This window comes from Triturus cristatus, chromosome 5_2, assembly GCF_964204655.1.
Source record: "Triturus cristatus chromosome 5_2, aTriCri1.1, whole genome shotgun sequence".
Lineage (NCBI taxonomy): Eukaryota > Metazoa > Chordata > Amphibia > Caudata > Salamandridae > Triturus > Triturus cristatus.
Genome location: NC_140588.1, coordinates 869,547,717 through 869,575,577, shown reverse-complemented (window position 1 = coordinate 869,575,577; position 27,861 = coordinate 869,547,717).

The following is a 27,861-nucleotide window of genomic DNA, read 5'->3' as shown; positions in this document are numbered from 1 at the left end:
TCAAGGAAGGAGTTACCGGTTTTCAATGGCACACCCAGAGACAAAGGATGCACAATCACCAAAGATGACTGACACCGGATCATGAAAATGAAGGCCGAGCAGCGCACAGGAAACACACCCCAGAAGGTGTTGACGGCCCAATGGGGGGACTAACATGCCAAAACACATACACAGCCATGGACATCATGCACAATAGAGAATCAAATACATGAAGAACAGCATGCAGGTTGCTAATCTACACATAGACTCATATGCACAATCCTTGACAACCATGCCAGAGATGCCGCATGCACAGTGGCAAGAGACCTGCATTGACAGAGATGAGGCACCTTGGAGGCTGAGGAACACCTTTATTACTCAGGCTCACACCTATGCAAAAGCATCAACATTAACAGACTCACAGGTCTATTGGATTAACATGTGGGACCTACACCGGACACCCCCTTTGCACCACAGATGCTGTAAATCCATTGTACTGGCACACAAGTGAAGGGGTTGGGCCAAACATCCCCTGCTGCACATGGAGAGGCTGCAATTCCCCATTGAGCCTCTTATGGGTAAGTCCCGCAATATGTCCACCCGAAGCCTCCCATATGTTTCCGAGGGAAGTTGTACACACATTGATGCCTTCATCAAAATCCACAATCCCATTACAGATGACTGTCACGAAGTGTGACTATCAATTCATGTGAGTCATGCCACATGTCATGTGTTCCATGTTGAGTCCACATGTATGCATAGTAACAAAACCTGCACAGGGGCAGTGCCCACACATTCCAAACAACTACCACACCCAAAATGCCTTGCCGCATACCTTACCCAAAGGAGATTTTTCACCATGTCCGTGCATGTAATGCTGATTCAGCACACGTTGCAATACTCATGAGGAATAGCTGGAGCACAACGATGCCACGAGCAGACAGCATGCGCAACTACCTAGGGATGAGAGACACACAAGAAGTCAGGAAAAACATAGTCATCCGCATGCATAGTCATGTACTCTACATGACTAAGGTTTACACCATGCTAGTTGTCAAATGGGTGTGTCAGCTGAAATGTGTGGAATGACATCAGCACTCGAGTCGCCACATCATAAGACACCTCAAAGTCACTTAGCAGACAGTCAGCTGGACACACACATTGCAACACATGCCACACAAGGCTCCAAGCGTGCACACTCAGACACAGGGACTCACCATTATGAGAAGAAGTTGCGTATGAGCTGACTACGGATGTCCTCCTCCTCCTCCTCCTCCTCCTCCTCACTAGCCACATGACCAAGGCCGTCATCCTCCACGGGTGGATGTTCCTGCTCATCGGGATCCAGGATGAGTGGCACAGCTTTCTCCACTGCCATGATGTGCAGCATGCAGAACACGAGGAAGGTTTTGCAGACCTTCACCGGTGCATATGGGATGGACCCGCCTGTTTTGTGGAGGCACCGGAATCAGCTCTTCAGAAGGCCAAACGTCCTCTCAATCACTCGCCTGGTCTGCCCGTGGGCGTTGTTGTAACGGTGATCTGCAGCTGTTCTGGGGTTGCAGAGAGGCTTCACCAGCCATGGCATGTTGGGATAGCCAGAGTCCCCTACATGGAAACATCATGTAAAGAAGTGGGTCAGGAGATGCCGTCACATACAAAGATACCGCTAAATACTGGACAAACAGAGAATACCCACCAACAAGACATGCTCGTTCGTTGTGCAGCTGCAGCATCATTTCTAGCACCCTCCTACGCCTCATGATGTAGGCATCGTGTGCTGACCCTGGAAAACATGCACAGACATGGGAAATCAGCATGTCAGCAAGACACACCACAAGGGCATTAATGGAGTGATAATGTTTTCTGTTGCGATAGGCTACCTCCTGTGCCTGTGGGGCTACCAAAGCCACATGTGTCCCATCAATGGACCCAATTACATGGGGCATCCCTCCCAGGGCATAGAACTCACCCTTGATACCTGTCAACTGCTCACGAGTTGGAAAATGGATGAATTCATCCAGGTGCTCCAACATGGCTTCTAAAACATCATGCAGGACACGGCTGAACATGGTCTGGGACATGCCACCCACATCAGCTATGGTGAACTGAAACGTACCGGTGGCAAAGAAATGTAGGGCTGCCATCACCTTCATCTTGGGGGTCAGCGCAGTTGGATAACTGTGCCGCGGTTGGAGATGTAGTGCCAGCCTGTTTGTCAGGTCCTCAATTAACTGTTGGGGGAATCTGTAGCGGCGTATGCAGTCACGTTCCCTAATGGCACCCAAGTCTGGCATTGGTCGGGGGAGAGGCGGTGCCCTGCAGAAATTTGGAAGGAATAACGAAGATTGAGTACAATACTACACCAATGTCAATGCACTGAGCACATGTTCTACAGCTAATACACATATGCTACATACAGAGTCTGTACTGTGCAATACAACCTGCACACGTATGCCAGCAAGGTGATACTCCTACCAAGAGCCAGCTACAAACGTGGATTGGCAAGGTCTACATGACATGCCATGAAAGGAGCTGTGGGCCAGTGTGAGTGAACAGCCAGACAAATTACAGGAGTGACATACATCCACATATGTGCATTTGAAGGATGTCATCTCATACAGACAACTGCCGGAAAGCTAGACGCACAGGTCACATGTACTGGAAAAAAGGACAGACCACACACCTTGCCATGAAGGGGTACATGTCAAAAATGATCACACAGACATCGAAACTACGCAAATATGTCCTAAGCACGCAAGTCCCTGTTCGATGCATACAGACACACATTACGTGTCATTCCACATGTGTCCTGGTGTGCGTAATAGTGTGACATGGGCATCTACACACAGACACATGTTGGATGCAGCTACAGCAGATGCCGTGGACGGAACACCAACAGCAAGATCATGGGAACACATGACACACATATGACATAGTCACATCGTGGCACGCTGGTAGTGAGATGTCAGGTGTCATCATTCGTCTACCTGGCATCAGTGGAAAGTTGCGGGTGTTGGTGACTGTGCCATGCCAGTGATGCAGTGCTTGACAAGTTTGAACTACATGCACATATGTAAAAGGTGTGAAGGGGAAGTGCGCCACATAGTGCCCCATCACACAAGACATGTGTACACAGGTCATGACACAACTATTGGGTTAAAACATGAGGAGACATGTGCCATATCACTGCCTGACACACGTAGGCCATACACATGAAGGACTGCACTGACAATGACTTGATGTCCATCCTTGTGCGAGTCAGACACCTCCATTCCTTTCCTGTGCGCCACCTATCACCAGTGTAAGCTGTGAAAAGCACCGTACACACGCTCAGAGGGCGTGTGTACGGTCGTATCATTATATGGGCTTTGGGTAGGAGTACGCATGTGTGTACGGACCGTACACACGTACATGTACACACTGGTCCTATCCCTATGGTAGGGTTGCCGTAGGCGTATGCCATAGTGCTACGGGCCGTACCCGCATGTGTACGGCTCGTAGCACTATGGTAGGGTTGCCGTAGGCGTACGCCATAGAGATACGGCCCGTAGTACTATGGCGTACGCCTATACCAACACTACCATAGTGCTACGGGCCCTACACACGCGTGTATGGACCATATCACTATGGCGTACGCCTACGGCAACACTACCAAAGTGATACGGACCCTACACACACGTGTACGGACCGTATCACTATGGCGTACGCCTACGGCAACACTACCAAAGTGATACGGACCCTACACACGCGTGTACGGACCGTATCACTATGGCGTACGCCTACGGCAACACTACCAAAGTGATACGGACCCTACACACGCGTGTACGGACCGTATCACTATGGTGTACGCCTACGGCAACACTACCAAAGTGATACGTACCCTACACACGCGTGTACGGACCGTATCACTGGAGTAGTGGTGCCCTAGGGGTACGTGTGGAACGCACCGTACCTGTGTGTGGATAGTGAAATTACATAGGGAACACATGAGGGACAAGTATAAGGGCATAAATGCATGCTGGTTGTCATGGAGACCGAGTTTCCAGTTCAAAATTTTTCATCAGGTGGCCAGCAAAAGTCGGTTGGAGACAATATACTATGTTGCAAAGTGGTTGTTGACTTGACATCATGATCAAATTTTGAACCATGCAAAGGCCCTCACTGGGGTAGGTTTAAAGGGATTGGAGGAAACGTAGGATGCAAATGAGATTGACCAATCACTCTGTACTCCTGTAAATGAAACAGCCCAGCAAGGGAGATATAAGGCAGCCAGGACCCATGAGAGAGCACTTGCATGCACAACCTTTCATTCCACACCACTGCTGCTGCTTGTGATTCCTCTGGCACCATGTCCAGGTCTGTGGAGAGGGCCCAGCCTTTCACCCAAGAGGAGAATGAGGTGTTGCTGGATGTCATCCTCCCACAGTACCCCTGCCTGTATGGGAGACCAGGGGAGAAGGTGGGTGCTGACTCCACTAGCTTTGACTGTGCCCCTTTTTTATGTCTGTCACTTCTGGCATTGTGTCCATGTGTGACAGACATGCAATGTTGTTCATGGTGGGTCCCAGGGGGGGGGGGGGGAATGCCTTATGTCTCCCATGCAGAGCATGATGTGGTTCATATCTGCATTCCTCTCTTGCATTGTGCTTACTGTGACAATCACTGCATGGTGCATGCCACATTCAGCCTGGCTAATCCTCTTGGGAATGTTGTTTCTATAGTCCTGATGTGATTCTGTGGTCCCCCCAGTGTGACATGTGACTGTACCCACAGATGTGTGTGAGTTGAGTGTACTTGTGGTGATAGTGTCCAAATGATGTGTACGCCCCCTGGACATTGGTGTGTGTTTAAGTCCCCTGTCATGTGGGTGAGTGTCTATGTGGAGTGTTGCACCCCAGCTGCATGGAGGATGCATATGCCCTACCCATCTGATGTGAGCAGGGAGCCGTGCTGTGTGTCTGACGTGCTGAGCTAGCCACACACCTGTGACTCCCCCCAGTCAAGTGGCACATGTGCTGAGTGATGTTTGTACCCGCAGTTGCCAATGGCAGGTGATTGTCCTGTGCCTGTGTGTGTCTGTGTACTCCGCTGATTTTGCGTCAGTGGCCTGGGGCATGTAACTGCTTTGAGGTGCTGTCCATAATCCTAGTGTTGCTTGTGATGCACAGTGTGAGCCATGATCATTGATTCCGTCGCACCCCTCATGCCACCCGTGTACTTTAAATGCCACGTAGTGCATTTGGCCTTCCCCAGAGCATAATGTCCCTATGACAAAGGTGCAATTAGTTGGCTGCATACTATGCCCTGTTCAAACAAGCCTAATTGTTCTAATGTGTGCTTCTGTGACATGGAGCAGGTGTATTGATGTTGTCTCACTTTGTCATCCTCACAGGTAGCCGCCTACACCAAGGGGGAGATATGGAAGCGGGCCGTCAGGGCCGTGAGGTCGGTGGAGGGTCGCAGTCGGCGCCTGGCCCAGGTGAGGAAACGCTGGCAGGACATCCGGTGCTGGACCAGGAGGATCGCCTGGGTCCTGCTGGGGGACTCACCTGCACGCAAACACGGCGGGCGCCGGCGCCTGACCCACCAAATAAAGTGTCTCCTGGCGGTGGTCTTCCCTGACATGGATAGGCGGTTACAGGAGAAGCAGCAGCAGCAAGGGGGTAGGTACATGTGTGTTTGTTGTGTGTCACCAGCTTTTGGAAGTGCTCAGTCACCTGGATACACTGCCAGGGTTTATATGTGCAGTGCATATCCTGTTCCCCAAAGTCAACAGGTCCTGTTCTTCCTCCCTTCCCCTCCTTGACATGTGTTCCCTGGTCTGTGTGTAGTCACTCTTGCACAAGGTAATCTAGGCTGGCAGTTAATCCAAGTGCCCAATGCTTGCAGCATCATGTGTGGGGGTGGTCTGTGACATGTGTTGGGACCTTGCCTGTGCCCTGTCCAGTTCAGTCATTTGGGGGTCCATGATTGTTGGCACTGATGCAGAGTCTCAACATAGGAGTGTGAGGCTTAAAATGAACTGCCTTGCAGCATGCATGACCGATGTTGTGGCCTCAGACATGATGTGCATGAGGGGGAGATATGCATAGTGCGGGGACGGTTGCTCCTGTTGCAGTCAGATCTATCCAGGACCATGGAGCAGTGTGGCCACTACAGTCCCCTGAGACACCTTTTCCTAGGAATCATGTGTGGCATCCAACACTGTGGACATTCTCAGTGTCTTCAGAATAGGCTGGCCTCTGTGGCATTGTACCCTGGCCTCATTTGTATTTACGTAAAGTGTGCTACATGTGTTCACTGTACAGGGTGACCCAATGTGGCTTGTGCATCCTCACACTGGCCAGTGCCTGTGTGTCTGTGTACAACTACCTGATGATGGTTGTTTGTCAATAATATGTGTGGTCAGCCCCACGAGGGGTAGTTGGAGTGCAATTAGGATTTAATGGAGCCCATTTTTGTGATCCCTGATTAAGAGGTGTAAGTCCTTCCTCTGTCTCAATCACATTGTCTCAGGTAGGGGGGGGGTTTGTGCGGGCAAGGCCTACATGTCCAAACCTTATGTCTCCTTGCCAGGTCTGGCCTGTGTGTGATGATAGTCTGAACAGACACTCAACAAGTATTGACCCAGTCATGTTGAGAAGGGTTTAATGTTTGTGCTTTGCAGCATGTGTCAAAAGTTAAAATACATGGTTCCTGCTCATCCATTTTTGGCAACGGTGTGTGGTCCAGATGCTGTGCTCGACTGTCCACAGACACTAGCTTCTCTGTATAATTCGATATCAAGTTCTTTGCTGTTGTGTCATGCTCTCCATTGTTTCAAAGTGGCATTGTGTGTCAACCAACTGTGTAGTACAGGGCCTACATATGTGCATAGTATTGTAGATGTTACTCATGATGCTTTTCATGCTATGCACTGTGACCTATGTAGTTTGGACTCATGTGTCATATGTATACAGGTGTCTGATTATTTCCTGTCTCTTCACCTTGCCCACAACATCGTCGGGGGACACCGAGGGAGACACCGGCATGGACGTGGAGGAGGGATCCAGCACCGGTGCCACCTGCGCTGGGGAGTCTGGCACAGCAAATGGCACGGAGGGTGAGGGGAGTCAGGCGGAGGACCTGTCCAGTCCCAACACTGACTATGATGCTGACGGGTCCGAGACTGAGCTCTCAGAGGGGGCGGAGGCTGCTCCCACAGCTGAAAGCAGCAGTACATCTCTCGCCGCCTCTCCATTCCCATCACCGCCCTCCCACTTGCTCGGGTCCCTTCTGTCCATGCTAGGCGACAACATGTCTCCTTCGTGCCAGGCACCGCACCCCCTGCCCCTGTCTCCCCTGCTGCCATCAATGCCGAGTCTGTGGACATCCTGCGACAGTTGCAGGTTGGTCAGACATCGCTGCTTAATGTCCTCCATGGCCACACCAGACTGCTGACACACATGGTGTCGTACATGGAGGGCATGTCAGCAGCGATGTCTGACCAACGGATTTGCTGAGGTCCATGGACTCTTCACTGAAGGCAGCAGTGGGTCTCCTGCAGCGCTCCGCCCCCTCTACCCCTGCACCATCCACACTTCCCACTCCCATGCCTGTCCCAAGCACACCCAGACATCCCCATGCAGGCACCCCACCAGACACAGGCAGCACACCAACAGGGAAGGCCAAGCGCTCACCTCCTGTCACGCACACACAGGGGGAAGTAGGCACACCCACTGGGTCAGGGGCAAACGGCAGCCACACAGCCACAGTGGGAGTCCGCAGTCCTCACGACCCACTTCCTCCAAAACCACTCCCCTTGGCTCCCCTGCCCAACAGTTGGACAAAGAGTCCTTCATGGCCAGTCTGTCCCTCAGCCCCAGTGTGACACCACCCCGCAAGCGGTCGAGGAAGTTCCCGGGCAGGGGAGTTGAGTCCCCCCCCTGTCCACACCCTCCCCCAGTAGCGCTGCAACCCATCCCTCTGACCCCCACCTCCTTGGGGCCTGTGGTTCCTTCGGGTGCAGGGGAGACGCTGGAAGACCTTGCAACCGTGTGCAGCGCCATCCTAACCACCACCTTTGGTGCTGCCCCACCCCTGTGGTGGAGTCGTCCGTCCCTGCACCACAACACCTACCCTTGCCCCTCCTGTCCCTGTGGTGCCTGGTCCTTCCCCCCACATGATGCCCCCCCGTGGATAAAAAGGAACTCTGAACTGTGCAGGCAAGCTAGGGGAGACGCGTCCCAATGTGTCCGCCCCCCCAGGAATTCACATATGGACTGGCCTATGGGCCTTGTATATAGTGTACATTTCAAATCAAATCATTTTTTATGCTGAATAAAGCATTTTGTTTTTCATTTGCACACGAATGCTTTTCTGGTATTGCTGTTGGTGCTGCTGCTCCCTGAGTAGGGGTGGTGATAATGTGTTAGGTGTCTGGGTAATGTTGTAGTGTGCTGCTCATGGGGAGGACCCTGGTATCTGCGTGCCATCACAAGGTCTCTGGTCATGTAAGCTCTTACTGTATGGTGACATTGTCCCAAGGAGTGTTCCTTCCTCTGTGGCACCTGACTTCTTCCCTGCAGGGTGTTTCCCAATTGTTGTGCTGACCTGCGTCTACATTTTCTTGCTGTGTGAGGGATCCCTTCAACTTTGCCCATGCCTGCTCAGCAATGTCTTCGCCTGCATCGTCTGTGCCATCCTTGGTAGTCACTGTACTTGTGTATGGAGTATGTTTCCATGGCTTCATGTGGACATGGTCCCTTTTCCGCACTATGCATGTGTGTACTCCCAGCCTAGCACACATGTGTTACTTGTTCTGCAGGGTATTTGGGCACCTGACTGACAATTATGGGCATTGTATCTGTGGGTACTCCACCCTTTTCCTTCCATGGGAGGCAACAACTTGTTGGCTGCCCCAGCACTTGTACATTCCTATCAGTTCTGGAATGTGGGTGACAGTGTGTGTTCCCTTAGGCTCTCTTAGTTTAGTGGGGTTTAACATGAGGATACAGTCGTGTTGCATGATCTCAGTGTGTGTATTGTGCTGCCACCGCCAGGGGTGGGTATGCATGTGTAATTTGTCATCACACCCACATGTGGTGTGTCATGCAGTGGGGGAAGGACATCCATCCTCATGGGTGTAGGACACTGCTGTCAGTGATGTGTTGTCATGGCACTCTCAACATAGTCACACGTTGTGGATGCCTTCATGCACCCATGGAGTTTTGCTCATGGGAGGATGATGTACACACCCCCATGTCTCTGTCCACTGCTGGGAGTCCTCTGCACCCACCCCTCAAATGTCTGGACACTGCTGGGAGTGATAGGCACCCACCACTATGTCTCTGTCCACTGATGTGGATAGTAGCACGACACCCACCCACCCGCCCACATGCTCTGAAGGCCTGGGTATGGGCCGTACCCCCAATGTTGGGGTGCCGTAGGGGTACGGCCCGTACCCAGGCCTTCAGAGCATGGGTACAGGTCACACAACGCGTACCCCTACGTCACCCCAAGAATGGTGGTACGGCCCGTACCCAGGCCTTCAGAATGCGTGTACGGGCCGTACCACCATTGTTGGGGTGCCGTAGGGGTACGGCCCGTACCCAGGCCTGAAGAGCCTGGGTACGGGTCATACCACGCCTACCCCTACGTCACCCCAACAATGGTGGTACGGCTCGTACCCACGTTCTGTAGGCCTGGGTACGGGCCGTACCCCTACGGCACCCCAACATTGGGGGTACGGCCCATACCCAGGCCTACAGAATGTGGGTATGGGCCATACCACCAATGTTGGGGTGCCGTAGGGGTACGGCCCGTACCCAGGTCTGAAGAGCGTGGGTACGGGTTGTACCACGCCTACCCCTATGTCACCCCAACAATGGTGGTACGGCCCATATCCACGTTCTGTAGGCCTGGGTACGGGCCGTACCACCATTGTTGGGGTGACGTAGGAGTAGGCGCGGTACTTCCGCATTTGAGTATGATGTACTGCCAGCATTCTGAAAACACTTTCACAAACTTTCCTAGAAAGACAAGCCAGAGAATGACCTTGCAAACCAGTATGTTTTCTCACTCTGCAAGGGTCTAGTCCTTGTAACAGCTTAATCTTTTGTTTTACACTTTTTTAGTATAGACTCGTAAAAAACTACATAATTTTTCAATAGATTCCTGTCGTACACTACAAACACTACTGCAATCCCAAGTGTACACAGGGTTTTTAGCACGTCTCCCTAAAACTTCATCAGCTATCACTTCTTCTGCATTTCTTTCAACCATTTTCTCTTTCTCCATTGGACAACCATCACTAACCTCATAACCTCTACCTTTGGTGCCAACTGCATACAATAATTTTTCACTTACTGAATAACTCTCTTCATTAAAAAAAGGCTCTGAACTAGAACTGTGTTTCCATTCTCCCAAAAAAAATCACAATTTTTTTTTTTATTAATAACTCTTTTCCTCCTACTTTTGGCCTTCATTACATATATTGGTTTATCTAGTGATCAAATTCTGTTTAACAGTAAAATAAACAGTTTCCTTTTTACTTCAAAAGCCTTTTCCACAATGCTTTCAATATGCTTCTTCTTTTTATAAAATAAAGCTCTCTTTTTATATTTCTTCACGTTTCAGCAAATTATGCACTACTCTCTTGTAAAATATTTTTTTGCGTAATTCCTTATACTGATTTTGTCTTCTTTTAACCATACTTTATCTCCTTTGACTGAACATTTGCTTTTTTACTTTTCCTCTTATTTTGATTTTTTTTCTTACTTAAAAAATGTTCAGAAGTTGCAGCATTCTCTACATTCTGTTTGCTCCTACAAAAATTTTTAATAAATTGCTTTGTGATCTTACCAGATTTTTTTTTCCTTTTAGCCACATTATCTTGTTCATTCAATACCTGTGGTTGATGTTTCTTCAAATAATCCTCCTGTCTCTGTTCTTTTCTTTTTCTTTTTTTTTCTGGCATAATTTCTCGATTTTAACGTTGAAAAACAATATCTGCAAAAAAGAATCACAAATAAATGTATATTAATAACTTTCAAATTTACAGTATTCCATTACTGTACAAACACATTTTATATAAAAACAGACTAAGAAACTATAGCCCTGAACCACAAGTGTGAGGATGATTAAAACACTACATACATAGTGCATACTACTTTGAAGCAGTTCATGCCCTAAAGCCTACCTCACTAAAAGACTACATGCTAAGTGAATGAATGATTACACTACTAAAAGGAGACACACTGGGTGAGTAACAGGATGTTTGCTAGAAGTATATGAATACTAACTGGGGAATTGAAGGTGCGAAAGACAACTGTGTAGCTGATTAGAGAACTGAATGCATACTGGATAGGCATCTAAAGCAGTCCATGTGCTAAGGCCCGGCTCACTGCATGAGTACTTGGGTACTGACTGAATGATTAGACTACAGCAAGGAGACTGCCTGGATGAATTTATAAGTGGTAGGCTTTTCGCACAGGGAATGGATTAGTACTTGGTACTGAATGGGTCACTAGAAGAGTGCAAAGGGAGTGACAGGATGTTTGCTGGACTATATGGATACTGACTAGGGAATTGAAAGTGTAAAAGACAAGTCTGTAGGTGGTTAGAAGACTGCATGCATAGTGCATAGGGGTTTGAAGCAGTCCATGTGCTAAGGCCTGGCTCAGTGCATGAATACTTAGACAGTGTCTGAATCATTAGAATACTGTAAAGAGAGTGTCTTAGTGAATTTATAAGTGTTTGGGTTTTGGCACAGTGAATGGATTACTACATGGTGCTGAATGGGTCACTAGAAGACTGCAAAGGAACTGACAGGGTGTTTCCTAAAAGTGTATGGATACTGACTAGGGAATGGAAGGTGTGAAAACAACTGTGTAGGTGGTTAGAGAACTACATGCATACTGCATAGACATTTGAAGCAGTCTATTTGGTAATGAATGGTTCACAACATAAGTACTTAGAAACTGACTAAATCATAAGACTACTTCTAGGACAGTGCCTGGGTAAAACATCTAAATTTTCAGCTCTGGTGCAGTGAAGAGCTGAACTTTAGTGTCAAACCATGACTCATTTTACCAATGCATAAGCAAACATTGGCTTCTAATGCTACTAAAACTTGACAACATGACAGGTTTTATAACAGTTATCTGTCAGCAAATACACAATGTTACCAAACGCTTCTCTCACAGTGGTTCCCAAATGCACACAGACTCACAGTGTGATTCTAGACAAGCAGCACTATCCCTAGGAGTTTACCAAAACTCATTCACTACACTGGAAGTGGTAAGGGAACTGCACTCAATCTACATATTTCACAACTACACTTTACTGTCAATACCTAACTCATTTAATGGAAGCATAAGCCATAACTGTCTTCTAATGCTACTAAAACTTCACAACATGACATGTTTTAAAACAGTTATCTGTCAGCAAATACACGATGTTACCAAATGCTTCTCTCACAGTGGTTCCCAAATGTACACAGACTCACAGTGTGATTCTAGACAAGCACCACTATCCCTAGGACTTTACCAAAACTCATTCACTACAGTGGAAGTGGTAAAGGAACTGCACACAATCTACATATTTCACGACTGCACTTTAATGTCTATGCCTGACTAATGAAATCAACGCATAAGCAAAGACTGGCTTCTAATGCTACTAAAACTTGACAACATGAAAGCTTTTAAAACAGTTATTTGTCAACAAATACACAATGTTACCAAACGCTTCTCTCACAGTGGTTCCCAAATGCACACAGACTCACAATGTGATTCTAGAAAAGCACAACTATCCCTAGGAGTTTACCAAAACTCATTCACTACACTGGAAGTGGTGAGGGAACTGCACACAATCTACATATTTCACGACTGCACTTTAGTGTCAATGCCTGACTAATGTAATCAACGCATAAGCAAAGACTGGCTTCTAATGCTACTAAAACTTGACAACATGACAGCTTTTAAAACAGTTATTTGTCAGCAAATACACAATGTTACCAAACGCTTCTCTCACAGTGGTTCCCAAATGCACACAGACTCACAGTGTGATTCTAGACAAGCACCATTATCCCTGGGAGTTTACCAAAACTCATTCACTACACTGGAAGTGATAAGGGAACTGCACACAATCTACATATTTCACGACTACACTTTAGTGTCAATACCTAACTCATTTAATGAAAGCATAAGCCATAACTGTCTTCTAATGGTACTAAAACTTCACAACATGACATGTTTTAAAACAGTTATCAATCAGCAAATACACGATGTTACCAAACGCTTCTCTTACAGTGGTTCCCAAATGTGCACAGACTCACAGTGTGATTCTTGACAAGCACCACTATCCCTAGGAGTTTACCAAAACTCATTCACGACAGTGGAAGAGGTAAGGGAACTGCACACAATCTACACATTTCACGACTGCACTTTAGTGTCAATGCCTGACTCTTTTAATCAACGCATAAGCAAAGACTGGCTTCTAATGCTACTAAAACTTGACAACATGACAGATTTTAAAACAGTTATCTGTCAGCAAATACACGATGTTACCAAACGTTTCTCTCACAGTGGTTCCCAAATGCACACAGACTCCCAGTGTGATTCTACACAAGCACCACTATCCCTAGGAGTTTACCAAAACTCATTCACTACAGTGCAAGTGGTAAGGGAACTGCACACAATCTAGATATTTCACGACTACACTTTAGTGTCAATGCCTGACTCATTTAATCAACGCATAAGCAAACGCTGGCTTCTCATGCTACTAAAACTTGACAACATGACAGGTTTTAAAAGAGTTATCTGTCAGCAAATACAAGATATTACTAAATGCTTCTCTCACAGTGGTTCCCAAATGCACACAGGCTCTCTGTGTGATTCTAGACAAACAACACTATCCCTTGTACTATACCAAAACACATTTCTTCATCTACAAGGAGTACTACATTTTACTGCAGAAACATAAATCATTTCACAAATTCATAAACAATGACTGGTTTCTAATTCTACCAAAATATAAAAACTGCATAGCTATCTGTCTACAAACACATGAAAAAAACAAATCCTTATCACAAAATGGTTTCTACATGCACACACACTGTCAATAAGATTGTAGAGAAAAAAAGTACTCCCTACACTTTAGCAGAAGAAATACATTAGTCTGATTACAATAAAAAATAGTCTACATACATCCCCTCACAATTAAATAACTCACCTTTCAAGATGTTTTGTAGATTAAGAAGTATATCAGCCACACACCAGATATCAGTCACACACCTGATTTTCTTATACAGAATCTCTGCCCTGTGCTCCTGTCAGCAGAACTAAAGAATGGCAAAGTTTCCCTCTCATTTTCCACACATATACATGTAAACATCAAATCACATTCCTTCCCACATAAATTCAAAAGCAAACACACATTTCTATTGGTTAAACATTTCAACCCTTTCCAAATGACATAAACTTCAACCCTTCCCCCAATCTGCCTTCTGCCCGTTACCATAGAAACAGGTCATAGAACACTGTACTGAGCACACAGGTCACAAGTTCAGCACACACAATGTTGCTAATCAAAACAGCAAGTGTGCTTGACTTCTCAACATATCAGCTTATCATATATAATGTTCCTTTCACGCAATTTTTGTTAGCCAATAAGAATCATGCGTTTAAAAAACAGAAACATGCACCCTACCTTTCAGTGTAGATGGTTGTTAAACAACCAATGATTTCTTGTCTTTTTTCAAAATTGCATCTTAGCCACCATTTTAGAAACATCTTACTTTCCAAACTGCCATTTCATTTACAGAGACCATCTGAGTGCATCCAGACCTCCTTACAAGATGCTTACAGTGTGGATTGTGGGACGCAGCTAAATTTTCTGGAGCCAAAGGTATGCAGAAAACAAAGGCATTCACAAAGACCTAGGTTTGCCAAATGTAGACATTAAATGGATTGGACAGAGAGGGTTAAAGTGGCACCAATTGATGCCATTGGTGAAATCCTTTCCTTCATGCAAATCCAACACCCTGACCTCATAATAGTGCACTGTGGTGGCAATGACCTAGGCACTTTGACTGGGGTAGGTCTGGAAATGCTTATGAAGGACACCTTTGCACAACTGATTTCACTTTTCCCTAAAACTGCTTTTGTGTACTCTAACATATGCCAAAGGCAGAAATGGAACTGGACCGATCATTTTTGTCCACAGATTGAGAAAGCTAGGAAACATGTGAATAAATATGTTTCTGCTTTTCTCCAAGACTACAGAATGGGGTCCTTTTACAATAACAATCTGCGCTTTCATATGCAAGAGATGTATAGGAGAGATGGATTACACTTTACTGATGAAGGAAACAGAGTCTTCCTCAACAACTTTAGACTCTGTATAGGTACTTACTTATAAGTACCAAAAACTCTCAATGAACACAAAGGCTCTTTTTAGAGCCACTCAAGAACAAAACACTTAAGCTTAATCTTGATCTCCCAACAATTTCTTTTTTTTTCCCTTGGATCCGCGAATCCACCGCGAGAGGATCCGTGCATCCAACGCGATAGGATGCGCGCACCATGCGCGCATTTCGCCGTTTTTCTTTTTTTTTAAAGGGGGGCCCCAGGGGGTTCTTCTGGGACCCCCTAAGCACCTCTAGAGGGTCAGAGTATTTCCACTCTGCCCCCTTTATATGTTTTACACACTTATTCCCCTTGCATCTTCAGCCTCGCTTCTACCGAGGCAGAAAATGGCCGCCAACAGTTCCTGGTTTCGAATGTAGAGAGACACTCGTCAACCAATTAGCATTCAGCGCACGATCGGGAGGGTGCGCGCTCGGTTCGGGGAGGGTGCGCTTACGGTGCGGGTAGGGTCCGCGGATCCTTCCCGGCCATAGATATCACTAACTTTTTTACCCTAATTTTCTCAGGAACTACTGAACAGATTCACACCATATATGCAAAAGGCACGAGTCCGAACTGAGGACTACCTCTTTGCCAAATTTGGTGTCATTCCGTTCAGCGGTTCGGGCTGAATCTGCGACAACAGATCCTACGGGAAATTGCATGGGCAAAACGCGTTTTGGGACCCCCCTTTTTTCTCGGCCCCCGCTTGACGGATCACCGCAAAACTTTCAGGGTAGGAGTGGAGTGGAGCTGGCCAAAAGTTTGGAAAATTTTGCGAGGATTCCTCAACCGGCGCCAACGTTATTCCAAATAGAATGTTGCGGATTTCCTATGGAAAATAGGTCCTAACTATAACTATCTACTGGCGACCGCCAGTAGATAGTATATATATATATATATGTATATATATATATTCACTTAAAAAACCATAGGTTTCACACACATTATAGTTAGGAATTAGCATTTAAAAAACCTTGCAAATTCACTCAAAAAACCATAGGTTTCACACATGTTATAGTTAGGTGGACATTTCACTCGTAAAAAACCAATGAAATTCCCCCGTTATAGTTAGGTCAGATAACTATAACTCGCGCGCCCGCAATCCAGTGCTCATGACGTCACATATTACATCACTCATGACATGGTCAGTGGCATCACTCATGACATCACTGATGACATCATCCTTGTGATAGAGTGGCGGTCACGCAACTTATAGTTATCTGACCTAACTATAACGGGGCAATTTCATTGGTTTTTTACGAGTGAAATGTCCACCTAACTATAACATGTGTGAAACCTATGGTTTTTTTAAGTGAATTTGCAAGGTTTTTTAAATGCTAATTCCTAACTATAACGTGTGTGAAACCTATGGTTTTTTAAGTGAATTTGTACGTTTTTTTAAATGCTAAGTTACGTATGTTTTTTTTTTTAAAGGTTTTTTACCATGCGCGCACCGTGTGCGCACCCCGCGATTTATTTTTTAAAAAAATGTTTTTTCACCCTTTGGGGTCCTTTAGGGACCCCCTGACAAAGGCTAGGGGGTCAGAAACTCTCTACCCTGCCCCCTTTTCACGTTCGCCACCTCGCACTCACAACAAACAAAATGGCGGCCGACACTTCCTGATTTCGGCCGATTCGAACGTTGACTGACATGTAACCACCAATCAGAATTACGCTCGCGCACGTTAGGGTGCACGCACGGTGCGCGGCTATAGATATTAATGTGCTTTAACTGCAATTTTCTCAGGAAATACTGAACAGATTTACTCCATACAGGCAAAAGGCACTTCCCTGACCTGAGGACTACCTCTCTGCCAAATTTCAAGTAATTCTGTTCAGCCGTTCGGGCTGTACCTTCGACTAAAGGTCCTATGGAAAAATGCATGGGGAAAACGTGTTTTGGGACCCCCCTTTTTTCTCGGCCCCTGCTTGACGAATCACCACGAGACTTTCAGGGTAGGAGCTGAGGGGAGCGCTCCATTAGTTTTGAAAACTTTGCGAGGATTCGTCAGCCGGCGCCAAAGTTATTCAAAATAGAATTTTCAGATTTCCTATGGAAACACGGTCCTAACTATAACTATCTACTGGCGACCGCCAGTAGATAATGTATATATATATATATATATATATATATACATATATACATATATATATATATATACACATATATATATATATATACATACATATATCATATATATATATATGAAACTGGTATCCCGTGTTTTCCTCAACTTCGTTACACCACCATAACCATGGGGCACAGAAAGGCAGCACTAAACAAAGGAAGTCCACACCAGATTGTAGCTCTTCTGGAAATCTTTCAAATTTTTTTATGTTAGCATTGTTTTCTTCAGTTTTGTGTGCAAATTGTGTTCAGTGCATTAGAAATATATATATACACACACACTACAATGTAATCTCAAAATAACTTACTGTCAGGGAATGGGAAATAGCATCTTAAATTTTTCTTTGAGGAACAGCAATTCATTATTTTGCAAATAGTTTCATTTTTTTCTTCAGCCCCTTCACATTCTTCTGGAAATTGGTTTCTTACAATACAAGCTTTCAGAAAAAAACATTAAATACTTTGATGAGGAACTAAGTAATACATATTGCATTCATGTTGATATGTGACAGTTTAATGAACGTACAATGAATATATGTTTGTTGTACCAATGTACAATAGTTGCAAAGAGCTAAGAATATCATGAGGTAGTATGATGCGCCATTGAATACTCAAAATGTTTTGCAAGTGTTAAAGAAACATTCCATTACTAAAACGTTTTACCACAGAGCATCACTGGTATCATTTTGTTTATACACATTTTTTCAAAGTCAGTATTTGTAATATTATCCTGCAATGGTTCCTTTGGTGCTCAAGTCGAATTTCTTTAGAAAGCAGAAGAGAAGAGGCATTTGGCTAAACAGGAACAGTTTGTATAAATAAACAGTTCAGCTGGGAGAACAGTTAGAGGCACTAGGTCTGAGAACTCTCTCAATTTATATTAAGTTTTAAGTTTGAGGCTTCTTTATATACAATATTACACGAAGCAATAAAAGGTTCCCAGTTTACCATATATGGGGAGGAATGTTGGTTGCTCTCATAAGGGTAATAAATGAATAATCAGTTGTTACTACAAGCAGGTCTTGTCCTGCGTGGACAAAGTGTGGCCAATGATGAATGTGTCCAGATGTCCGGCATAGGGAGTGTGTGATCGCAACGTGTGCTAGGCCCTGATTGGCTATGTGTTCCTAACTCATGTGGCATCTGACTTTATGGTGTTTTTTGGACCAAATACCCCCACCGACCATGTGTTTGTTATTGAGGTAATCTCCCCTTACCATTATAATTTTGCTACACCTATCTTTGGAATTGATTCCTGCCCAAGTGTTTGCCTGCCAGATATGCACCCTCTCACCTGTGACCCATCATTCAGTAATCCTGGGCTTGGGTCGCAGGGCCTGCCTAACTCTATACTTGCATGCCAAGGTATATGTGGAGTTCAGGATGGGTGATTCTATCAGTAAGTATTATAGTTCATTTTGCATCGATATCCATATTAACATTCCCCCTTCTAGTTGTTTCTACACTATCTAACTCATGCATTTTGTACCATCATTTTATTTGGGTCCTGTTGTTCCCTATGCTCGCTCTTCACTACAACAACTTCCTAATTAGTTGATTTGCCTAGTTTGAGGACAGTGTTTTTGCAGCAGGTGATCGCCATTTGTCAAACCCTGCAGACCAATAGAAACACAATGATAACTGACAGGATGTCCATTGTGGAAGCCAGGGGAACGAATTTGAATACCACCCCTGCTCAGAGGAACCTCCTTCTTCATGTATGCTTCTCTGTAGATTATGCAGTGCTTGGATGGCAAGTGTCAATGTTCCATTGTCCATGTCGTTCCCTGGGATGAGTGTGCAACAGGTGGCGCCTATCTTGGTGCAGATCCCTCCCTCCATTGCGTTCAATAAGTCCAGCACACATCTGTGCTGCATTACCATGAGGCGGATGGCTCGCATTTCTTCCTTGATCAAATTGAAGCTGAGCTCAGTGCTGTTCAGCATCTTCAGCATTTCCCACCAGGTAATCTGATCCAGTGGGTGTTAGCTTTTGTCTGTAGGGTGAAGAAGGGTCTAAGTCCCCTTCCCCTAGCTGTGCTTCCATGAACAGCCTGAATTCTTCTGACATGTCTTTGAACTGAACCAGCCAAAATAGTCCCCTGCTTTCTTTTCGCGAGGTGTCGTCTCTAATACGTTGGCATGTGCCTCAAATGTATCCAATGAGGAACAATTACCTCTTACCTGTAGGAACTGTCCCATGGATAGATTCTTGCTTTGTGCCCTGGGGTGGAAGATCTCAGATAAGAGCAGACTGTTCTTGTCTTACCTGCAGGGGCTACCATTGCACAGGCCACAGTAATTGAGGAGTGTTAGAAATGGGGGTCTCTAGTTGACAATGGCTGGCCACTGTCCAAGTAGGGACCCTTCTTCCTAAGTCAGAGTAAGCAGCCTACACCCTTTGATAACCCCTGCCCAACCCTGTGGTAACGTAGCACGAGCAGCTAGGCTTATCTCAGAGGCAGTGTGTGAAGCATTTATGACCAGACACAGTAATACAATGAGGAACACTGCAAATGGACACCACTCAAGTAGTTATAAAAAAATAGGTATATTTATATAGACTTAATCACAAGACCAATAACAGTAAAAAGCCACAATACTAGAAAAATAGGGTTACTTTAAAAATGCTGCAAAAATAGTTCAAGGTGCACACAATGATGTTCAGTTCAATGCAGTGGTCTCTGCGACCCTTTTACTCACAAAGTATCTGGATTCCGTAGCAAAGCAACAAAAATGTCGCTAAGGAGTTGTAGCGATAAATTTCCTCACGCTAACCAGCGATGCGTTGAATCCTTACCGCAGGGGAGGATGGTGCGCTGGATTGCGGGCAGGACAAAATGGAAGGGAGACTCACGCTAATGGTGCCAGGTCTAACAGGAAGAAACTCCTGGTCCGCCATTACCCAAAACAAAAGCAAAGAAGTGAGCAAAAAACAACAACAGAGAAGTTCTTTTGGAAACCCATAAAAAGCCAGACAGACAGAATCGCATGCGTAATCACATACACTATTTCTAATAAGTTTCAGAACATCATTAAGAAAAACTGCAGGATTCTAAATGGTGGGTCCAAACAATGGTGCCCCCCACTGTTTGCATTTAGAAGAACACTAACCTATGTGATGAACTGGTCCACACCAAGACTCCACCATTGCATAGCCCACCATATACAGCACTCTGGGATAGTCAACCTCCAGTGAGACATAACCCGTACGGGAATTGCATTTCTTGCCAGCTCACAAAGTCAATCAAAGAAGTGGACATTAAAACAGGAAGACCCTGGATTCTAAGAACATTGACTAAGTACAGTAGTGAGAATGTTGCATATTTGATTACATGCCTGTGCAGTTTGTTCTATGTAGGAAAGGCAACCTGCAAAATAAAAGTGCTCATCAATAAACATCGGAGCACGATCTGGTGAGAAAGGACCAATACAAAAACTAACTCACCACTATCTTGACCTGAACCACAAAGATGTGGATATGACATGGGTGGTTCTAAAGATAAGGAAAACTAACACCACAGACCTACAAAGAAAACTGCTCCTACGAGAACAAAGATAGGTATACAGATTGAAAGGGGTTAAGCAATGAAATCCTGTGGTCACAACTGTTGTAAAAACACCTAACCACACACAATGGTAACAAGGTAATCCAGATCCATTGAGCAACATCATGTTCTGTTTTTTTATTAGAAAAAAACCCCTTACATGATTAACTCCCCTTTTAGTCTGCCTGTTTAACGCATGCATTTTTTGCACATGATGCATTAGATACACCGGTGCATCTTTATGTACATCCTTAGGGGCCCGTAGGTTCCAACTCCCATGAACATGCCCAGGGATATCAATGGTGTGAAATCAGTTATTAACCTTTTTCCAACTCTGTGTTTTGCATTGAAATGGGATAGATTGGGTCCCACCAGTACTCAGGGTAATACAATCTTCACCCACTGTATAATATTATAATTGTAGCGACTGCACACTGGGACCATGTGCCCCATAAATACAAAAAGCTACATCAGGGTGTTTACATTCTGGGTGCCCCCCTGATGCGATGAGTATATGCAACCACACCACATATAAGGAGCTACACCCATTAAAAAAGTTTGCTTATACATTTATTGCAGACCAACAGTAGGTCTCTGACCAAGGAGATTTTATAAACCGGGACTACATGTCCCAGAAAGCATGAAACAGTCTCCCGGTATTGGCCGGCCCTAGGCGCTGCGGTAGTTACATCAGTAGCCAGGACGCTGAGTGTCCATATAGAAACGCCACCGCAGGTGAGGGCAATTGCCCTCTGGTGGTTAGTCACTAGGAGAAGTGACTACAGCTGCACTTCTGATTGACAGGAAGCCGCTTCCTACATATACGAGATGCCGTCCCTTCTCCTCCGCACATCAGAAAGCTGGAGATGTGATTGGGCCTTTAAGAGGAACGCACCTTGATGAAGAAGGAGGGTGAATGTAATCAGGAATTTTGAATAAGGGTTTGCATGTTATGAGAAGAGTTGCAAAAACCACTGATATGGTGCCCACGCTCTCAAGGCTACATTTGTACCAATGTTAAGAGTAAATGAGGTAACCGGCTGACACTGTACTTCCTCTTCCATTTTTGACCTTAGAGTGTGACTACAGGGGTTCCTGTGGCCCTCCCTCCATGGGGCCTGGATAACCCAAGAGAGGAATAAGGCTGTGAGCTGCTAACACAACATGAAAAATAATGTTTTTGGCCATAATACTGTCACTTTTTCACTAAGCATGCAAATGTTGCATGCGGATGGTTATCTATAATTGAATATATCGCTCAATCTACACACTAGGAGATTTCTCAATATCACTATTACTATTCATATATGTTACAGGTACTTATGGGCCAGATACAAAAGAGGTTGACATAGGTCACCCTTTATGTCAATAGCGGCAAAGACAGTGAATTTGCCACATCAGGAATCTGTGTCGCAGTCCTGAGGAATTCCACTAACATGAAGGACCAGGCAGAAACATGTTGACGGTATAATGGTGGTGGGGTTCTAATTCCCCGTTTCTCCGTGATTGATTTTTAACACCAAGTTTCATCTCTAGTATATATAACCGTTTAATTAGGATGAAACATTGGTTATGAGTGTATTTAGGTCACAGGTTAGTTTTTAGATAGATGTGCCTCCCCGTCTCCAGGTGAGAAGGCCCGCTCTCCATCAAACGGGGTTTTTGGAGAGCGTGGGTTGTCCCATGATGAATCATGACACCTGGTTGTGCGTCCAACAATAGATGCTATGTTGAGTAGAAGTGTGAGGGATGTATCATTAACAACGAAATCCAACCTTGGATAGCTAATTTGTGTTAAAGCAATGTTTGCAAAGGGCCTTCCACTATGCTGCAACATGTTTTGCTGTGCTTTTACTAACTTTTAAACTGTTTGAGCTAGAAACTAAATTTGTTTTTGGTTAAACTCTGCAGATTATGCAGCAGATGGCAGACGATGTGGTAAATGCAGTAAATCTACAATTAGGCAAAAACCGCAGCAGCAACACCATTACTTAATTCCAGTGGCCCTGAGTTTAATTGGCAAACAGAGCACTCGTTTAAGTACATCACTACCACCTATGTGACGTTGGGGATGAACCACTCCGTCTGAAGTTCGCCAACATGTTTTCTTGCAGTGTGTGTTGTAAGGTGCAATTGGGACAGTGCTATGCCCACTAAGCTCTGGGGCATGACTGGTTTTCCTGTGGGTGTGTGTCGATTTATGAGGTTGTGTGCTGTCTGCTACCCCAGGCTTCCCATAGCTCTTTCTCTTGCTTTACTGCTGTTCCTTGCAACTCCCTCAGGAATAATTTTGCCGTCTCTGTGTATGGTCTGTCCTGAGAGAGCTTTGACTGTGCTGTCTGCTATAAGGGAAGTATGTGTGTTTCCTCAACCACTCCATAATCTGCCCTTTGTGCCATCTGGCCAGCTAGTGCATTTCCCTATGAAGCAAAGTCCTTGCCCACGGTATGGGCTGCACAATTCACTACAGCTACGCATTTAGGTAGGGTTAGTGCATTGACTAGTAGTTTGAGAAGGTCCTTGTGCATGATTTCGGGAAGCTTTTTCTTTCCACCTACCTATGCTCAAATGGACCGTGGTGGTGACATAGGATGAGTCAGAGTAGATCTTTTCCATGCTCTGGGTGAGGGCTTCAATCAGTGGTATGAACTCTGCCACCCATGCGGAGAAGTGTGGTAGGAGAGTTAAATGCACAGTCACTTGCAGTAATTCTGAAGGCTATGAGTTCTCTCTACTGCTGCCCCCATATGTCTTACCCCAGGCTCCTGGTCTATCACGAAGGATCTGTAGAAGAACAGTGCGTCACTGTCTGGGATCAGATCCCCTTCTGTCTAGCTGATCCCATCAGGGGTGTATGTTGCACAATCATGGATTTCTTCCCCCTCCCGAACTTCATGGGTTATGAAGGTGGCTGGGTTCACCAAGAGACATCACGCTATTTTTAAAGACGGTCAGGAGAGCATCAGTTCGTAACCTGAAACGTGTTGCATAGTCTGCGTGCTCTTGCTATTTTGTATGACCATAAATACTTAGGGCCTCATTTATGAGACTCCTTGCACTTCCGGAACGTCACTTTTTGTGATGTTCCGTGGCGCAAAAATCTGTGTGATATTTATCAGGCAGCACTAAGCCACTTTTTTTGGCTTTAACACAGTGTTGTGCGCTAAAGGGGCGTGTAATGGGTGTTGCTGGGGGCATTTCCAGCAACATCCATGGCCTTTGACACTGCCCCAGATTTACGAGAAATCGTAAATCTGAGGCAGCGCCAAAAGCTCACGCCTCCCCAGGGGAGGTATGCGGGAGGCACAACGGGGAGAACTATCTTTATTTCTCCTCGTTTTTCCTTTTTCTATGTGTGCTGCATTCTGCAGCACACATAGAAAGAGGAAAAGCCTCTTGTGATTATTTTTGTACAGAAAGGTTTCCCTTCCTGTACAAAAATAATCATCCCCACATCGCAGGCACCCTTGCACCATGGTGCAAAGGGGCCTGCGCCAGCGCAGGGAAAAAGGACAGGAATGTGCCATATCTTATAGATTTTGGCACATTCCTGCTCTTTTCCTTTGCCATAGGGAAGTGCAGCGGGAAGATCTGCTGCGCTGCCCTATGGCAAAACCTCAGAAATGAGGCCCTGAATGTTCTGCATACAGTATCAGAGGTGACCTCATTACAATGGAGGTACACTTATCTACAGCAAAAGCTGCTGCTGCCAGAGCTTGCTTGCATGGAAAATGACCCTGCATGACTGAGTGTAAGTGCCCGATGTAGTATGCAAGGGGTTTGTGTCCCAAGGTATATTTTTGAGTTAAGACTGCCGACATGACTCACCCAGCACTGTAGCTAAATAAAAAGAATTTCTTTTTATAGTCGGGTGTCCCTAGCACAGGTGAGCGCATTATCTCAGTTTTACGTTTACAGAAGGTATAGTGCATTTCAGGTGTACACATTAGTTTCTCGCTGCCAGTTTTTGCCTTTTTATTGGCCGCAAGTAGGGGGATGATGAGTGTGCTGTAGTCAAAGACCCAGTGCCCAACACAATGCCAAACACCCAATAATTGTTGCATGCTCTTTTTAGTTTGCAGTGGTTCATAGCCCTAATGGAGTCTGCACGTTCTGTTGCCCTAAATAGTTAACATCCTGCTGGACAAATTGCATCTTGCCCCTCTCCACCTTGTATCCCTTTTTGGCTAGCACTATAAGGAGGGTTATTGGGTCCATATGACATATTGTTCCGTAGGGGCTGCATATTAAGATGTCATCCGCATATTGTATCAGGGTGCTACTTGACTGGAAGTTAGCGAGATACCTCCTTAGTATTCTATTAAGGATACATTGGGACTCACAATACCCTTGTGGTAATCTCCAGAATAGCAGCTGAACCCATCGAAATGTAAATATGGTCAGGTACTGACTGTTGTGTGCAGCAGGATGCTAAAGAATGCATTCTGGATGTTTCTTAAGGAAAAGTGACTTGCCACTGCCGATATATTAGTTAAGATGATGGAGGAGTCTGGTACGATGGGGAACTCTGGGGCCATGATGTCATTGAGGGGCGTAGTTCTTGTGCCAAGTCACGCGTTCCCCCTTTATTCTTTTTGACTAGGAAGATTGCATATTACAGGGGGGTACTCCAACATAGAGGACCCATTGATCTATTAGTACCTAGAGTGTGGGTACGATACCTTCGCCGGCTTCCTTGGAGAGTGGGTATTGGCACACTCAGAGTAAGGTGGCCCCTTCTCTCAACATTAATTTCACAGGTTCAGCTGTATTAATGAGACCCCTGCGCCCATAGTTGAGTGGCACTTTTGACAAGTCCTGCTCCTGGAAAGTTGTCAGTACCACCACGGGTACTGGGAACCTCTTTTGTAGCTCTACCCTCACCTCAATTCAATCTAAAAGAAGAATTTCTGAAGCTTTGAGGCAGTCGACGAACAACTGGTCATCTGTTATCTGAGATCAGGTGTTAGAAAGATGATACATGCAATTATCACTTTTGCCTGACCGATGGTCAGCAGGACTCCAGAAGCAGGCAGTATTTCAACTTACTCTGAGCCGAACAATACTTCTTCTTGGGGTTCCCGGTCATGGTGTCCCTCCTGGCAGAATACAAATTCTTTGGGCAGTTGCAACTTCTGTCCCAGCAATTCCGGCGTGTTAGCCACAATAGATAGGGCGTCTGGTCGGAGGAGGACACTCTAATTGGTTCATCTGTACTGTGGGGCGTCTTAATGACATGAATCTTTAGAGTGAAATCCCAAGGGTGTAGCAGGTCACGTCCCATCATTAGAGAAGGGAATGGTATTGTTTAATTTGGCCATTAACCCTCATAGGTTAGTCGGGGACGAGGGATGATATAACAGTTGCCCCTTCAGGGGACTGCCTCCTATGTCCAACTCTTGGGGTTTTGTGAAGGTGACCCAGATCACTGTACCCAAAAATCCCTAAGTGTCCATGGTCTCTCTTGATAGGGAGACTATGCCTTCCCTTAGGCTGATTTTGTTGCCCCGTGTTTATCAGGAAGCTGTAAGGAGTGTTATTTACTTGCACTGTAAAGGTAGGTTCTTCCTCCGGTCGATGCGTGACTGATAGTACAGGACATGTGTGCATATGTGTGTGTTCTCCATCCACCGAACGTTGGGTTGGCCATTGTTGTCCCCGCGACCTATCTACTTCTGGGAGCTGATGAGGAACTGCGACCATGCCTTGCCACTGGGAGCTCTGTGATATCTGGCCATTTCTTTCTGTCCACTGTGTACTACTTCCCCGGTTCCATCTACTACATACTTCATCCTTTCTGAATCTCTGTGGAGGTACCCCCATCGTTACTGCCACCTTCTGTGTCAATACAGCTACAGCTATTCTTCTCAGGACCACCCATTCCCATGTACTTTGCAGTGTTTTGCAGTGGTACCCTAGTTCCTGTACCAACTTCTTTCTGTATTTTCTCTCCCTCTCTCTATCCTTATCTTGCTTCCTTTTGTGGTGGTGGAGTACATGGGCTTGTATCTCCCATCAGGGTTTGGTGTCTAGCGCCACTACTCTGTCCATCCCACTTTGTATTTCAGTGGCTAACTCTTTTTAAGATTATTGTGGAAAAATGTGACCTGTGGGCCCCCATCTGTCCACGGCTGTCCGGTTTCCTGTGATCATCTCTCCCTCATTGTATTCAGGAATTTTTTTATGCTTTCCTCTGGCTTCATAGTCTCAGCCAATAGCCCTCCTACATCTGGGTGGTCAAGGAATAATTCCCTCAGGGTGGTCTGGAACCAGTGCATATTAAATCAATCAATCAATCAATCAGGCAACTGTGAAGTGCGCTACTCACCCATGAGGATCTCAAGGTGCTGGCGGGAGCAGCGCCGAGTCAGCCGAAGAGCCAGGTCTTGAGGCTCTTCCTGAAGGTGTGCAGAGTGGGGGAGCATCTGATGTTGACCGGGAGCACTTTGCAGGCCTTTTGCCACAATGTAGGAGAAGGTTCTTCCACCTGCTCTGGTTCTGTGTATGCATGTGGTTTCTTTTAGGGCGAGGTCGGCGGAGCGGAGGTTTCTCTTGGGTACATGGAAGGAGACTCTTTTGTTGAGGAATGTGGGTCTGGTGTTTTGAAGGGATTTGTAGGCGTGGGTGAGAAGCTTGAAAGTTACTCTCTTCTCAACAGGGAGCCAGTGGAGATTTCGCAGGTGTTGGGTGATGTGGGTCTCCTAATGGGGAGTGATTCGGTTTTGGACTGAGGAGGCTGGAATCAATAATAGGTTTCTGAAAAAGGGTAGGCCATAAATCATTAATATTTTAAACAAGTAGGAGCTACAGAATT